Source organism: Xiphophorus maculatus, chromosome 7 (genome assembly GCF_002775205.1).
Source record: "Xiphophorus maculatus strain JP 163 A chromosome 7, X_maculatus-5.0-male, whole genome shotgun sequence".
NCBI lineage: Eukaryota > Metazoa > Chordata > Actinopteri > Cyprinodontiformes > Poeciliidae > Xiphophorus > Xiphophorus maculatus.
In genome coordinates, this window is record NC_036449.1 from 8,072,339 (window position 1) to 8,088,065 (window position 15,727).

The 15,727-nt window shown below is 40.0% G+C and overlaps 1 protein-coding gene across 7 annotated transcripts in view; it reads left to right on the plus strand.

The window, feature by feature from the left end:
- The window catches only part of LOC102231170, a 69,688-nt gene that overhangs the window by 6,070 nt on the left and 47,891 nt on the right, over positions 1 to 15,727 (plus strand). For 2 of the 7 annotated variants that reach the window (XM_023336952.1, XM_023336960.1), the window contains exon 1: positions 12,536 to 12,639. The exons of the other annotated variants lie outside the window; for them this stretch is intronic. The gene's annotated coding sequence lies outside the window, so the exon portion shown is untranslated. Of the gene's footprint in view, positions 1 to 12,535; positions 12,640 to 15,727 lie in introns of those variants that run through there. 7 annotated transcript variants of the gene reach the window in all.

Consider the following 15,727-nt stretch of genomic DNA (forward strand, 5'->3'; position numbering starts at 1 on the left):
TTGAAATTACAGCTGCCACTCTTTGAACAGGCTGGTAACTGTAATATATATATATCTTGTAGTTCTTAACACAGACTTGCTATTGGATTTATGTCTGCATTTTAACTGGGCCAATCTAACACTTCAATATGCTTTCATCCAATCCCATCCATTTTAGTTTTGCCTGAATGTTTAATCAACTTGAACCAGTTTTTATGTTCCTCGCACATTCCAAAAAAAAAAAAATTATTTTACAATATTAGCTTCTGTTTGTGATAATCAATGAAAAAGTTCAAGATAACAACCAGTGCAAGATACTGTACTGTACTGTGACTCAAAGGAAGTTGGGTAGCTAAATCTTTTGGGTATCTTTGTAGTAGAAATGGAAAAAATAAACAGGCAGACCGAAATGATTGAGGGACATTTGATAAGACTATTGTAAACAACATGTCTACCAGTCTCAACAAATTCTAATTTTTACCACAAGACTCCCAACCTTGGGGCTGTTGTGTTATAATGTGCCAGATTTTCTGCTTGAGTCCTGCTATTTCAACTCACTTTGTTCTTCTTACTTACTTTTTTACTAAAAAAAATACAAAGAAACACCTTTTTTTAAGATAATACAATGGTTCTCAATAGATTTCCTATGATAAGACTTATAGATCTAAAGTTTTAAGCAACATCAGGCTTGTTTTCTGTCCAGAAGTGCTTTAGTTTCAGTTTTTAGACGATAGAAGGGTAAATTCTTCTTCCTGAGCTCTTTGGTGAGGATGTGCTTTGTGGTGGCTGACCAACGTGTGAAAACGACGACTCCTTTTTCCTGGGCCAGCCTTTCACTTGTTCCCGTTGTGAGCCAGATGAACGCTGACAGCATCATCCAAAAAAAAAAAAAAACAACACACTGACATTGTGTAAGGAAGGAGAAATTACTTACTGGTTTAGTTTGTGTTGAAAAAAACAACAACCAAAAAACAAAAACTTGTCTCTGTCATGCAGCGCAAGGCTTTAACCCACTTTTAAGTGAAAGTCAGTCAGTCGTCACTTATATAATGCAACTTATTGCATAATCAGAGCGGTATGTTGTAAAGCATGAAATTGCTTCATGCTGTGCTTTGCAGAAACATTAAACCTTTAAATCTTTACACATCTAGTTGCATTTCTAGAACTTAAGTGGGACTTTGTGTGGCTTAGTTTTTACAAAATAAGAATTGAAAATGTCTGGTATCAAGCCCTCTTTGCCCTGCTACCCCTAAAAAAGACCGCCTTCAGACATCACCAGTTTAGTAATAAAATCCATCTCAATGCAAAATGTTCAATTCATGCATCCGTTTTGTTCTACTTTATAACCAGCCAACACTCTGCTATATTACACAAAATCCCAAGGAAAGACATTGAAATGTAGTTAATAAAGTTATAAAATGTAAAACGTTTTTTCTACTGCGTTCACAAACTGTGACAGTCTCACAAGAAGCATCTTTCAAATTCTACTTCTTGCTATTTTGACTTATTACACACCCGTTTTATTTTTTAAGATGCTTTTAATGCTTTAAATGAGAAATACTCATCTAATATTCCAATATTCACGCTCCTGCGGTCTGTTTTTACTCCTCTGTGCTTTGTGAGTGGTCTAATCTTCAGCAGGGCCTGTAGCCCATAATGAAATCATGTGGATTAGCCGGCGTAATCCATCCAGGTTTATTGTTCACTGTTGCACGCATTAGCATTAGTTAAAAAAAGAAAAAAAAAGAAAACTGCTGTTACAGTTCAGCAACTTGTTAAAAAGTGTGGCTTGAAATAGTGTTTAGGATTTAAAACATTTATTAATATTTTAATTTAGTCTCTTCATGTCACTTAGGCATTTGGGTAGCATGAGCTTTAATCATAGTCTCACAGTATTCAAATCAAAATAAAAAATTAAACTATAAAAATGCTAAATATTTCTGTTTATGCAACAATTTTTTTATTTTAAACCAGTTTAACATCAAAAAGTGATTGAAGGCAAAGGTCTCAAGTACTAAAAGTAGTAAAAATATTACATTTAAAATCAGTGTCCAGCAAAACATCGGTTTGTCAGGACTATTCTAGTATTTAAAATTAATATTAGATATGGATATCAGCCCAAATTGTCATATTGGTGAATCATTTTTGAAAACATACACTGTAAAAAAGCAAAACGGTAAAACTCAGCTTCTCGTATATTCTACCGTAAATTAGAGATTTCTTTTAAAAATACAGCGTAGCTTGGTTTCCAGTTACTTCAGCAACAACACATGATGGAAACGGGTCACAAAGAGGACCAGCAGAGACAGAAATGAACAGATTTGATTTGGAAGAATATAATATACCTTATCTTACCAGGAGCTGCAGAACAACAAACAACATTCCCCAAAAATGATCTATGAGCAGACAGACAAACAGCGTTTCCACTAGAGCAAGCTGGCCTTAAGATGATGGCTGCACATTAGCAAGGGACACTGTAGCGACTGAATGAGTGCACGTTCAAATGAAAGTTATGAATAAGTCACAAAATGCATTCCTCCACTCTGATAAAGTATGCACTCTATCATCTGGATGCCTGTTTTCCTGGCATCACAAGCAGTGAAGAAAAAAAGGAGTGGAAATCAACGTTTCTGAGTGGTGAACATGCACAAAAACCAAATGAAAAATAGGTCAAAGAAATGTAATAACAGATTTGCACTAGTTTAAGTTTCGAAGAGGATCTTCACCACTTGTTTCAGCCTTTTCAATGATGTTAAAATCTATCTCTGTGTGTGAATCAACACAGTACTGGCTCAGGATGGACCTGTGTTCCTCAGGGAAAGTTTCTTATTTTTTATTTGTTTTATTCTGCTGTAATAGTTGTGCAGTGATTGAAGAGGAAATCTCTCAATGTTCTTGGCAGTTCCTCTCTAGTGCCCTAACAAAAGCAATGTTCTGTTTTCTGCTCCTCAAAATGAAGGCCTTTTTTTTTTAGGATGATCCTTTTCTTAAGCCCACTGGCTGACAGTACACAGCAACAGGTGGGGGAGGGTGACTGCTAACTCTGTTCTACACAAAAAAACCCCACTGGGTACTCTGGAGGTTTAAAACAATTTACGAATTTATTTCTTCCTTTTAAACCATGACCATGTTCTCTGTCTGTTTTGCATATCAGAAAACGTCTTTTCCGTCTGACAAATGTGTGCTCCTCCTGACATCGGCGTTGCTTCCTGCATGCCAAACACCCAGACTTTATCCACCGTACTTGTTGGTGGGCTCCTCATTGTTCTGGCAGACGAAACGAAGGTTGTTCCCTCAGCAAGCGGCAGCATCCTGTCACTTCTTTAAAGCGTAACCTTGCTGACAGTCTGCAGCAGGATAAAAGCTCCCTCAGTGTGAGCTCTCTCCATGCATCATCCAGTAGAAGGCTGCAGAAAGGCTGTGCTCACCTCTCTCCGTCAGCAGCAGCAGTTTTTAGTCGTATTGTATATTTTTTCCTGTATCCCTTTCACTTGTTTTAATTAGTCAAAGTCCCTGTCTTTTATTCCTCTTTCAGAGTTTTTGCTTGGTATTCCTTTTTCTAGTGAAACTGGATCAAATTGGTGTTTTCTATTCCAGTTTCACCCGACCTGACCTCAGCTTCCTGGCCACTGCAGATACAGCCTGTTGATTTTTTTTATTTTTTATTACTATTGCAACAATAGAGATTCCTCTCCAGATGCTTCCTGGTGTTGCGCGCTAAAGTCGTTAGCAATGAGAGTCTGTTTGGTGAAATGAAAAGATAAAAATAGCATTCTGAGAGGATTTAAAATTATTTTTTATTTTTTTTACCCCCACAGCCGGTTTTCCCCTCTGATCCATTGTTCTCCGAGACTCGAGTCACACACACAGCGAAGGCCGAAGCATGTTTCTGGCAACCTAAATATTCCCTCTGAGGAGATTGCATTCTGTGTGTCTGAATGCTGAGGTCTGGATGCAGAATGCTAATAAGACTGGAAGCGCGCTGCTGCTTGTGTACAACCTGTCATTTTTTGTTTGTGTTTCTGTGTAGTTAAACTGCGTCTGTTTACCCAGAACTGAACATTTTATTAGGATTCAGGTCAGAGGGCTGTTTTTTCTTTTTCTCTTTTTTTTTTACCAGTAACGATTATTCTGAAAGCGGTGGGATTGACTTGTGTGCGTTTGCTGGAGAGCTTGGGTTCTTGATCAGCAGGCTCCCAAAGGAAGCTGTCTGGATCAAGAGGCTGAGGAGTCTGAGCAGCTTCCCTGTGTTTCTGCTTTGCCTTAAGCAACTGGGTGCAAAATATGGATTAAATCACCACTGTGCTCATCATTTCTCCATTTCCTTTCTTTCTATTGTTTCTACCTTTCACCAGGTGCTTACATTAAAAATTAAACCTTTTTTTTACTTGCCTATCTATCTATCTATCTATCTATCTATCTATCTATCTATCTATCTATCTATCTATCTATCTATCTATCTATCTATCTATCTATCTATCTATCTATCTATCTATCTATCTATCTATCTATCTATCTATCTATCTATCTATCTATCTATCTATCTATCTATCTATCTATCTATCTATCTATCTATCTATCTATCTATCTAGCTCATTTTCAGGCTGCACCTGTTTTCTGCTACCTCTGAAATCAGATTGATGTTCTCTGTCTAAATGCTTACGGCGGCATAGATCACCTAGATCAGCGTTGGCACTCAGCCTGCATCGATCAAGTCTGGTGAAGACGCAGTGGTGTCCCGTCCATCTCGCTCTGTTTAATCCTCTCGATCCAGCGTTGGTTACTTTGCATGTGAATGTGAGAAAAAGGTGTTTTTGTACATCTGCTTTCTTGTGCTTTGTGTAGAATCTAGTAATTGAGTCTGTTTTAGTCTGAAGCATGGGAGGCAGCTGTAGGCCCCTCTAAAAGGCTGCTCTGCATTTGGTTATGTAAATGCAACAGCTATCAATTACCTGGAAGGTGGAGTGGTTGGTAGCATTGTTGCATTGTTGCAAGTATGTCTATGCTTGGTGCCACATTAGGTTGATTTAACTCTGTCAGATGAACATATCAATGCATCTAATGTATGACGCTTACAGAAATTATGTGCACACCATTCTCTTGATGAAATTTTCCACAAAAGAAGTAAATATGAGTCATGGGTAGCATGCTAGTTGCCAGCCCATCCAAGGCTAACGCCATCAAATCCAATGCTAACACTAGCCTATCCGTGCTAATGACCAGCAGAGGAAGACGTCTATCCAACGGATGTCATACTGGTCACAAACCTTTCAACAACTAACTCAAGTGTGTAGTCTTTGCATTTGCCAACATCAGCTATTCACTGGTGGTTGCTTGGTTACCACTGTTGGCCTATCATTAATCAGCTCAGTAGCTGGCTTAGGAATGGATGTAACTTCCTGCGACAAGCAAGCAGCTACCGCTGGGTGGACGTTAGTCTTCATTTTGGCACTGAACAAGAGCCACACCTGCATTCCTGGGATCTCTCCAGATACTCCACCTTCCTCTCACAGTACTAAAATGTTACTGTCAGGTTATTAGGTTTCTTTAAATTGTGTGTTAAGTGTGTGTGAACATGATTGTCCTGTATGATACACCCTGTGTGTCCTGTCCAGGGTGTGTCTTGACTCGCCCGATGATCTTTGGAGATCGGCACCTGGGAGCGTGCAAGGATAGACGGGGATAAACAATGGATTGATGGTAGTTTGCTTTTTTGTTCATTGCTTTTCTCCTTGCCACTGTCACCCAATCATCACCGGAGTGCTGATGTCACACTCCATGGCACAACTGCACTTCCTGCAGGCCTCCTCCTCTTGGAGCATAATTACATCCAACAGTTTACGAGCAACTGCTTGTTATTTTCATAGTTTTTGAGTACAATTCCTCTGAGATCCATAAAATACAAGCCTGCAATCTGATTATATTAGAAAATGTCACATTAACCCGCAACCACTGATGTGTAGACTTCAGTTTGCTGTGCCTGAATTTTGATGGCTACTGTACTTTTTAAAATTATTTCTACCTCTAAAGCAGTGGTTCTTAACCTGGGTTCGGTCGAACCCCAGGGGTTCGATGAGTCGGTCTCAGGGGTTCGGCGGAGCCTCTGCCGCGGAGGTAAAGACACACCCGCGTGATGACACGCCCCGCTTGGCCATCGCTTGGTGCAGAGGATCATGTTACATTGCTCGGCCAATCAGTGCTGTGGGGAATTTAGTGCGCGCAGTATCAGCGGCTGTCGTAGTTGTACATCGCGTGGTTTTTTTCTTAATATTTTAATCCATACTAAATATGTTGAGCAAAAAAAAGAAGAAAATGAACAGACTTTGCTCTGAAGATGCACTTGCCAAGGTGAAGCCACGCCTCTCTGAACTGGTCTCCCAAAAACAACAGCAGAAGTCACACTGATTTGCAGGTATGTCATTTGTGCAATACTTTATTCTGGCCCCAAAAAAGTATTTTGTGGATTCAAAACAACAAAAAACAAATTAAATTTAAAATAAAAAAAATTAAGTTATTAAAATTTTTTTAATTCTTTGAAAAAAATCCAAATTTATTTTTAATTAGTAAAATAGTAAAAAAAATATTTTGGGGGCTGAAATTCTTTCATGGGGCCGAAATATTTTTTGGGGGCCAGAATAAAGTAATACTGTAACTTGCTGTGAGTTCATGGTTTTGCTCTTTGAGCAAAGTGACGTTCATGCACGGCTCACTTTGTGCACCAGCAAAAAAACATATACCCATGTCTTGAATTTTGAAAAAAAAAATTTTTTATTTATCACTAAAGAAGGGTTCGGTGACTGCGCATATGAAACTGATGGGTTCGATACCTCATAAAAGGTTAAGAACCACTGCTCTAAAGTAACAGGTTTTAGGAGCGGTCGTATTTTGGTGTTTTTTGAAACGTCACCCATCTCTCTGCTCCAGAAGCTAATAATTCCTTGATTTAGTTGGAGCAAAACAGACTGTATCTGTTGCTTTCATTTTCTTGTCAGCCAACTACACAAGGGGTTTCCAATGTGACAACAGCTGTGTGTTTACTGTATCTACTGATGTGATTAATTTAGGCTGAAAATTAGGAGATGCCCTCTTTCCCCAAATGACGGAAACTCACTGAAGTGTCTACATCTGCTCGGCACTCTTCTGTTTTATTAATATATATTCAGATGCGTGCCAGCAGATCTTTGCAGTCTGTTCTGCTACATGATCCTGCCAATTGAAGTGGATTTGTTTAACATTAACAGAACAGCGAGCCAACTCTCAGTTGTGATATTGCTGTACTTTAGTCTCATCTGGAAGGGCAGCAAATGACAGTGAATGTGTCACTGGCCGTTTAGGCGCTTCTCAAACGGGAAATCTTTAGGAAGCATTGAGCATGGCGTGGTAAAAACGGATAGATTGAAAGGAAAATTGAATTTCATGGGCTGCCTTCTAAAGGGCTGTGTTCATTTAGTGCACAGTGTGGCTGCAGGCATGTTGATTACGATAAGAGGTTCTGCTTTGGTCAGAGGGCATTAAATCAACCAAAGCAGAACAACCGTTCAGAAACACATTGGATCATGCTGCCAGTTTAACTGTGTTTCCTTTACGTAGCATCTGACGCGTAAAAGTTGTTTAATGGAGTTCTGCAGAGCGCTCGCTCTCTTTCCAATCGGACCTAGTAACCGCAGATGGAAAATTTAATAATGAAGTAGGTTGATGCGTCACAATGATTCCATGTGTGTGTGTTCTCCGTTTATTTCACATCTGCCTGGTTACCATGTCTATAAGGCACTGCCAGGTCCAGTCGATAAAAGGTTTTGAGTACCAGCACAGTTACCTGTTTTGCTATATATGCTGGCGTATGTGAGTCTGAATTGGAGAAAATGACAAAGATTCTGTGGGACTCAAAGTCCTGTCATTTTTCTGTATTGTGTGTCCTACCTTTGATATGCCCCTGTTCTGAATAGAGCACAAGGTTTCCCTCAGTGTATTATAAGCCTGGCGGGCCACCAGGCTTTACTTGTGCCCCCACCAGGCTAAGCCCTCCTTATTTATTTTGGGGTTTTTTATATTTACATTTTTTAAGACTTTGTAGTTGGTATTCAGTCATTCATCTTCCAATAACACATAATTATCAAGTCATATTTTCAAATTTCATGTCAACTTTTAAAATTTTAACTCAAAAACATGGCAGGCCGCTGAATGAATGGTTGCCTCAGCGCCCTAACCACCAAACACAGGAGCATCCATATTAGGATGAGGGTTGTGGAATTCTGCTGCATTTAGGAGGGCATACTCTACATTTACATGGTGCTGCTGTTTATTATTTTTACATTAGAGATCAAGTGACCTTCTTGAAATCACTAATTTCCTGTTTTATGACGGTCTCCAAGTGGTTACTGGCTTAATGATTCAGCTTGCAGGGAAAACCCGTCAATTACATTTTCAGTTTCAAGCATCTGGCATGTTGAGGTGAATTTTCATCAGCGCAAATGTATAGCGTAGCATGGTAAACTTTCTCGGCTTTTTGTGTGAAGGGACCATGAATTTAGTTGAAGTCCAGTCTTGAAATATCTTAGAAATCAGCTGTCTGGATTCTGGCGTACATAGCCATAATATCAACAAGCGAAAGCTACTGCGAACATGACCTGCGCTTACAGAAGAAGCCATTTAGCATGGAGATGTGTCGTGATGAACTGCTTGAAGCCTCATCTCACTGGACAAAAGACCCAGTTAATGGTGTGAATGTAGTTCAATGGGTCGAGCCTGTGGCTACATTTGTGTAACTGTGTCACTGTGTTCTGTGGTGCATTGTGACCTTGCTTAGCATCCGCCCAGTCACCCTTCCCTCTGTCGATTGTCAAGCATCAAAAGAACTCACTGTGACCCACAATGCCATTGTGGTTGCCAAGCAATCAAGCAGCAGGAGAAACATGGCAGGGAACGTTTTCTTTTTACAACGTCCTGTATTAACATTTGCCCGCCTCCACCCTTGAAATGTAAGCTTTTCCACTGAGACAAAAATCATCAACAACAAGGCTTTATTCAGTGGCAACCGTTGTAGCCAAGAAGGACTGCACTGGTTGAACACAGAGAGTAGTTTTGACTCTATTAGGCTTCGTCGGCATGTATGTGTAATAATACGGACAAATGATCCAGATGATTGGGACCCCCGTCGTGCAGTGTTTGGTTCCTGCTGTGCTGCCTGTATGCTAAAGGCTTTCAGGCCGTCTGGGTTACTAAGTCAACACAAAAAGCTGGCTCATCCTACCTCATTTCCAAATGCGGCCATTCCCTGGAGTTGTGAAAGTGGTGCTAAATTTAGAAGATTTAGAAAAATCTGCAAGTTCTTATTGAGTTTTCAACCCACAGATGTCCTGCTCACCTACTTCCTCTGTAAAAGGTTCGTACGTGACTTACCCACAGCGCAGACGAGCCTGATGAATTATTGAGCCAATGGTGAAGCCCTTATGAATTATCCAACTGTGTGTACCCCGAGTAAGCGGGGTTGCATACCTCTCGTGTTGACCCCGCGTGTTTGTACCACCGAGACATGGGTCCAGTAACGGGAACAGATTGACGTGTAGAGCTGACAAACATGCAAAAAAACAACCAGTCTGGGCTCTGGTTTCTTTTGCAGAAAATCTGATTTAGATTTCAAAACAGAAAAACAATCTTGCTTGAAGTTGTTTCTTTTCATCAGTAGAGACTTTACCTTACCGTGGAACGTTATAGGCGTAAAATACGTTATACCCAGAGTAATGAACCGATTTTTCAATCTGGAGTAACTTCCAGCTTTGTTGTTTTTAATAGTTTGTTGGATTATCTTAACTGAATGTCAAGTTGTACTCTTTATATCACTTTGCTAGAATTTTGTTTTCTGTAATAAACAACTATCCAGGACATAAATTCAGCTGTCTGATAAAGTTACAAACTAACAAGTCAAATAAGTAGAAGTTTGGGAAGATAAAGTTCAGCAAATTAGAGTTCAAATGACTGACTTATAACAAACTGTAGGGATTTATTTAATTAAACTTATATCGTCATCGTCTTCACGTGTTTCTGGCATTTATCATGTTACAAACAGAAGCCTTTGTGGTTGTAAATGTCAAACAGCCGCTTTAGATACCCCTAAATAAAACTAATGTTAATATTATAGCTACTTATATAGTCGATCTGATGTTGGTTTGATAAGAAAATTAGGAAACACAAACAACTAAGCAAATAAGAGATGCAAAACTTTCTTGTAAAAATGTTTGTGTTTTTTTCCTTTGAGAAATTAGTATCACAATTTTAAAAAGTTTCCAACTTTATTTAGAACATCCGGCCAATTGTCCAAAACAGTAAAAGGAAGAACACCGATATAGAAATAAAGATTTATTGATGATGGTCAAATCCATAAAAACCAGCATTAAGGATTTTGAATTTGGCACCGTACCACTTTAGAAAAGCTTTATCCACATCCTTGAACTGCTGACAGCATGCGGCTGTTTTTGCAACCCGAGCTGCATGTGCGGCCCCTCGGGTACGCTGGGTTATTACTGCTTCCGACTGGTCATTAATTAATGGGAAAATGGATTTCGGCATGGGTACCGTGGCTGTAATTACACGCCGTATATTTTGCGTGCTTCACCACAAATACACACAACTATGTCCATCCTATGATTTATCCCCTCTGAAGTCAGCTCATCGATCGTCTGGTGAGCGACGGAGCTGCTAACCATTGAAAAAAGACTTTACAAGCCTTATAGCTGTGTTTCTGTTGAGAGGGGGAAAGCAGCCTTGAAATGCAGAACAGCGGGCGCTCGTAGCGAGAACACACCCCCGACGGTGAAGGAGCCGCGTCGGAGGCTGGAAAACTCTCCGGCTTTCATGTTTGGATGCAGGAATCCGATTAAAATAACCACAGGAAAGTGTGTAGATGTGAGAAATTTTACAACAAGTTGGTTTTCAGTGTGAATTTCCTCAGATGGCTTCCTTGAACTATTCGCTTTGTTCATTTGCGACTCAGTTTGTTCTCTTATAAAAACATACCATTCATATTTTGGCTGAAAGTCATTGATGGATTAGCCTTGAGTGTTAGCAAACAGCAAGCACTCGTAATGTTGCATTGTTACACCTCACTGCAGCAAGGGAAACATGCTGACAATTCAGCCAATCTTCCTGTTTTTATGGCACAGATATGTATGCATTAAGTTTGCCTCTAAATAGTCGTCAATCTGCCTCTTTTTTCTCACCAGAGTGAGAGTTGATTAGACTGGAAACATAATGCTGGTTAAAAAACAAAAAAGTTTGTATATTAATGAGAAAGCTGGATTGCATTGAGATGCGAGCAGGCTACTGACACCATCTTGGATTTATGCGAAAACAAGTGATGCTCCATACAGATTCACCGCCAATCCAATAATATGTCAGAATGTGTGATAAATTGGTTAGCTTCTGTCATTGAAGGTGTCAGTCACGCGGTCCTGTTCTTCACATTATGAAGCATCCGAATCAATGACACAAAGAAGGATGTGGTGTCTGGTGCTAAGTTGTTGTTGCAACAGTTTGCATAGTATTAATATGCATATTACACAATCAGTGCTTCCAAAGAATATTGTCCCGTTTTAAATTTATTTCTATTTTTGTGATGCTATAATGTTTCTGATGATAAAAGTTGTAGTTATTACATTTAATAACAGGCAATTATTTTTCTACAAAGAGCCAGGCTGGTTTAGATACTTGTTTCCTTTCTAAAGAGATGAAATAATTCAAAAACAATGTTTTGTATTTATTCTGTTTCGTCCTTGACAGTAAAATCTATTTGATGATCTGAAACATTTAAGCATGGAAAACATATAACGGAGCTGTTACTTTTTTCTTCTTTTAGCAGAACTATGTTTATATTGTTTGAACAAAATGCATACATGATTACAGGCTGTAATGTAATAATAATAATACAATATTTGCTGTTTTTAGTCAATTAAAACTAATTGAGACATTGAGAAGATATGCTTACATGCTACAAAAATAAAGTTTACTTTTCAAAGATGCTGTTAGGCTAAGATTGGTAATATTTTGCCCCAGTGTAATATGTAATGAATCACGCAGCTCATCTTGGTCACATTCCTCTGGTGTCTCTTGGTTTTAGACTGGGATACATTCCCACAGTAATTATGGCAGCAGCAGGTTGCAATTCACCGGGTCAAAATGCTTCTTGTTGTTTTTTTTTTTCGGACTGCAAGTCAGTTTTGCGTTTGGACTCCACTGGACACGGTGTGAAGCTCTTTGTGCAACCCGGGTCATCATCTGATGCTCTGCCTGATGGGAATTTGAAAAGTAAATGCAGGATTAGGGGATTACGCCAAAGTGTTGAAACGTGGCCAGGATCATGACACAGCAGCACCTGCCCTGCGCCGGGGCTCAGCTGAAAAGCAACTTGACCGGGAGATCCGCTTCCCTGTCTCCATGCCTACGGCGAGGGGCTGTTCGTGTTTTACCGGAGCATGCTCAGTTTGGCTCGCTTCCCCCTAACAATAGCCAGCGAGAGGGCTCGACTGACACACACACACACCCTCTCTCAGAGTCTACCCCGGCTCGCAGTGGGAGCGAGACGGAGAGGAGAGGCTGCACGCTGTGGGGCTGCCGGGCTGCTGAGCTCACAGCACAATCCAGCCCACAAAAACACACTGAACAAAGGTAGGCACCCAGACCTGCTCATATTCAACTGCATTTGCTTCTGTTTAATCGCCTTTCCTGAAGAGTTTGTAGCGTTCTTTGCTGTAGAGTAGAGAAGAGGCTGAAGATGAGGAGGAAGTGACCATGTGGTCTGCTTTGTGAGTGACAGGGCTGCACTTTTTTTTTTCCATCTGAGCTTGTGAATAATCTCTCCCGCACAGTGAGGCAGTGAAATTTCATGAGCGTAGTCTGCAGTTTGAGCGTTTCTTCATCTCAAACAGAGGTGTAGTAGTTGACAAAGCGGAGAGGTCGCTGAATTATTCATGCCGCCTTGTATGGAGTGAAGTCGGAGGATGACAGCAGGTGTAACGCGATGCTTTGCATGGACGCAGATAGCTGCTTTAGCTTCTTTTCATACTGCTGGCCCATTTTACAACCATCACTTTGCTTATTCGCGATGTGTGTCTCACATTTTTGGAGCCTCTTGACTTGGATGATCTATTGCAAAAAAGAAAAAGGGAGATAATTCCTAGGAAACAAAGATTTAAAAATCAAAACGTCACCTGATCTTCTGCAGAAGAAATGCGAGGAGCCGCTTCTTTCGCCTCGCTGACTGTTTTAAATTATGTGTGTGTGTGGTCTGCTGGTCAGACTGAAAGGTATCTCCAGCGCTATCATGTAGTCTCGCCCTATTTCTCTCTGAGAGATTCACTCGCTCCGTCTCTCACTCACGCTAAAAGATTCAGCAGCCACTTCCCACAAGATTAATTATTGTGGCTGATGAATTCCTGCCTGGTCGATAGAGTATTCCTCTGCAGCCGTCCCGCCGGCCCCTTGTGTCTGAGCCTGTGTGTGTGCTGTTGGCTGAACTGGGAGCAGCATGAATATAAAACGGCCTCGTACTGTAATCGAGAAGTGAGAGGCTGGATGAAGTAGTTAGATTAATACAGCGGTGTCCAAAACGTTTTGGCATGGGGGCCAAAAAATGTCAAGTTGAAAGCACTCTGTGCGGCGCAATAATTTTAGTACTTTTCTTCTTAATTATTGTCGCAAAAGCGATTTTATTTCTTGATTTTTACTCTCTAAATAAACGACAATGTAAACACACAATGAGGTGAGATTGTCAGGATCTGTGTTTTTCTGTGTTTATTTAGAGTTTTCTGTGTCTTTGAGTCTCCGTGTTGTCCTGTCTCCCCGTGATTGTTCCCAGGTGTGTCTCGTTCTGTGATTACCCTCTGTGTATTTAATGCCACCTGTGTGTGTCTGCGTCTTTGTCGGGTCCTCGTCGCTTCTCGTCTAATGTGCGTGCTGTCTATGTGTCCTGTCCATGCACGTAGCCTGTTGCTACCAGTGCTGAGCCCTAGCATTCCGCTCAACTGTGCTGCCAGGTTTTGTGGACTTTTGGATATTGTTTGAGCCTAATTTCACCATAATCATCTCATCCTGGGTCTGCTGCGTCTGCCTCGCCACCCTTCACCACACCAGTTCATGACAGAGATTTCTGTAGACAAGCACTGAGTAAATCAATTAATATTTAAAACTGAAACAGGATCCTGCAGGTTGCCAGATAAATAATTATAATAATGATAATAATAACTAAAAAAAACAGCTAATCTTGTTGCACATTTATCATCTTTTTCTGGATTTGTTTGTGTCATTTTAGCAGTAAGAACTAAATGTGGCTCGCTCTCGCTTTAGTTTGACAAATTTATGAAATGGGCGTGCCCAAGTCTGCGTTTTAGTAAAAACTACTGCTAATAAATTAAATGAAAAGCAAAAACCTGGATGAATACTTTGCAACACAAAGTATTCATCAAGGCATCAGTGAATATTTCACCCCTACGTTGTATTTTTAAATAATTATCTGCATGAACTGCCTGAACTAGCAAACCAAATTTAGGCTGTTCTTGAACTGTGATCAATGGCCACCCAGAATCCTTCCAAGGACCGCAAATGGCCCCTGTACCACACCTTGGACAAACAATTGGAAGACTTAAAGGTGAATTTGAGCTTCTTTAAGTCCTACTGGTAATGCTAAGTGATCATTTGGTTTTCTACTACTAAGTTGAGCATACAGGTAATCTATCACGTGCAGATGAAGGCAGAAACTATCCAGTAAAAGGAAAATTAGAGTTATGATCCCTTTCTGATACAGGAAATCAGCTGTTTCTGCTTAATTTCTCCACAGGGTTTTAGCACTTTAAGGGAAGGTTTGGGGATTGTGAAGGTTCAGCTCATCATTCTCATCAGATGAGCTGAAGCGGTACATGGTGTTGTATTAACCAGAAATTAAACAGACGCTAGCTGTTGTTGCAGTAGCTGCTAGTAGGAATACAAGCAGGTAGGATTGTATTTCTCTCCATTTTATGCATATAAGCACTAAAGAAGCATTTTCAGAGTTTTCAAAGCTATTTGTTGCACCTGTTTGCAGTCCATGAGGTGTCCTAATAATTGGCATATACGACACTTTTCATTACTGTTTAAATGCTTGACAGCAAAACAAGCGTCAGAACTGCTGGACAAGCTTTGATTTTCCAACTTAGATGCGATTTCAGGAGAGTTTGTTGTTGTTTTTGGCATTTAGGTAAAATCCCACTTTTGTATACCACTACTGTTGGTAGGTTTCCCGTCCAAATAGCTGTAGTATCTTTAATGCACTGGCACAAATAATAAATGAACTGAATATATAAAGAATTTTTCTAGTCATGCTAACCACTGAAAGCACTTTACACCAGATCCAAATTCACACACACTTATACACGGGTCGCTTGGGGTTAAGTACTTCGGGGCACATCGACGAACAGGTAGAAGCTGGAATTGAAAGAAATAGATTAGTATTAACACTGACTTTATTAAAATTGAGAACATGAAGACAAAGCATGGCTAAAGCAGTGCTAGGCTAAAGATTGCATCAAAACTATCATAGTTTTTGTTTTCTTCGGCTTACTGTTTCATGGATTTGCTTCTTCAGCTCTCATTTAAAGTTTAATGGAAACATTAAACATTAAAGGATGAAGAGAGTTTCATGTGAAAAGTGTGCATCTCTTATCAATGTTGATGTCCATTCTGCACATATTTATCACTATATGACGTCTTTAAAAATCTCCAC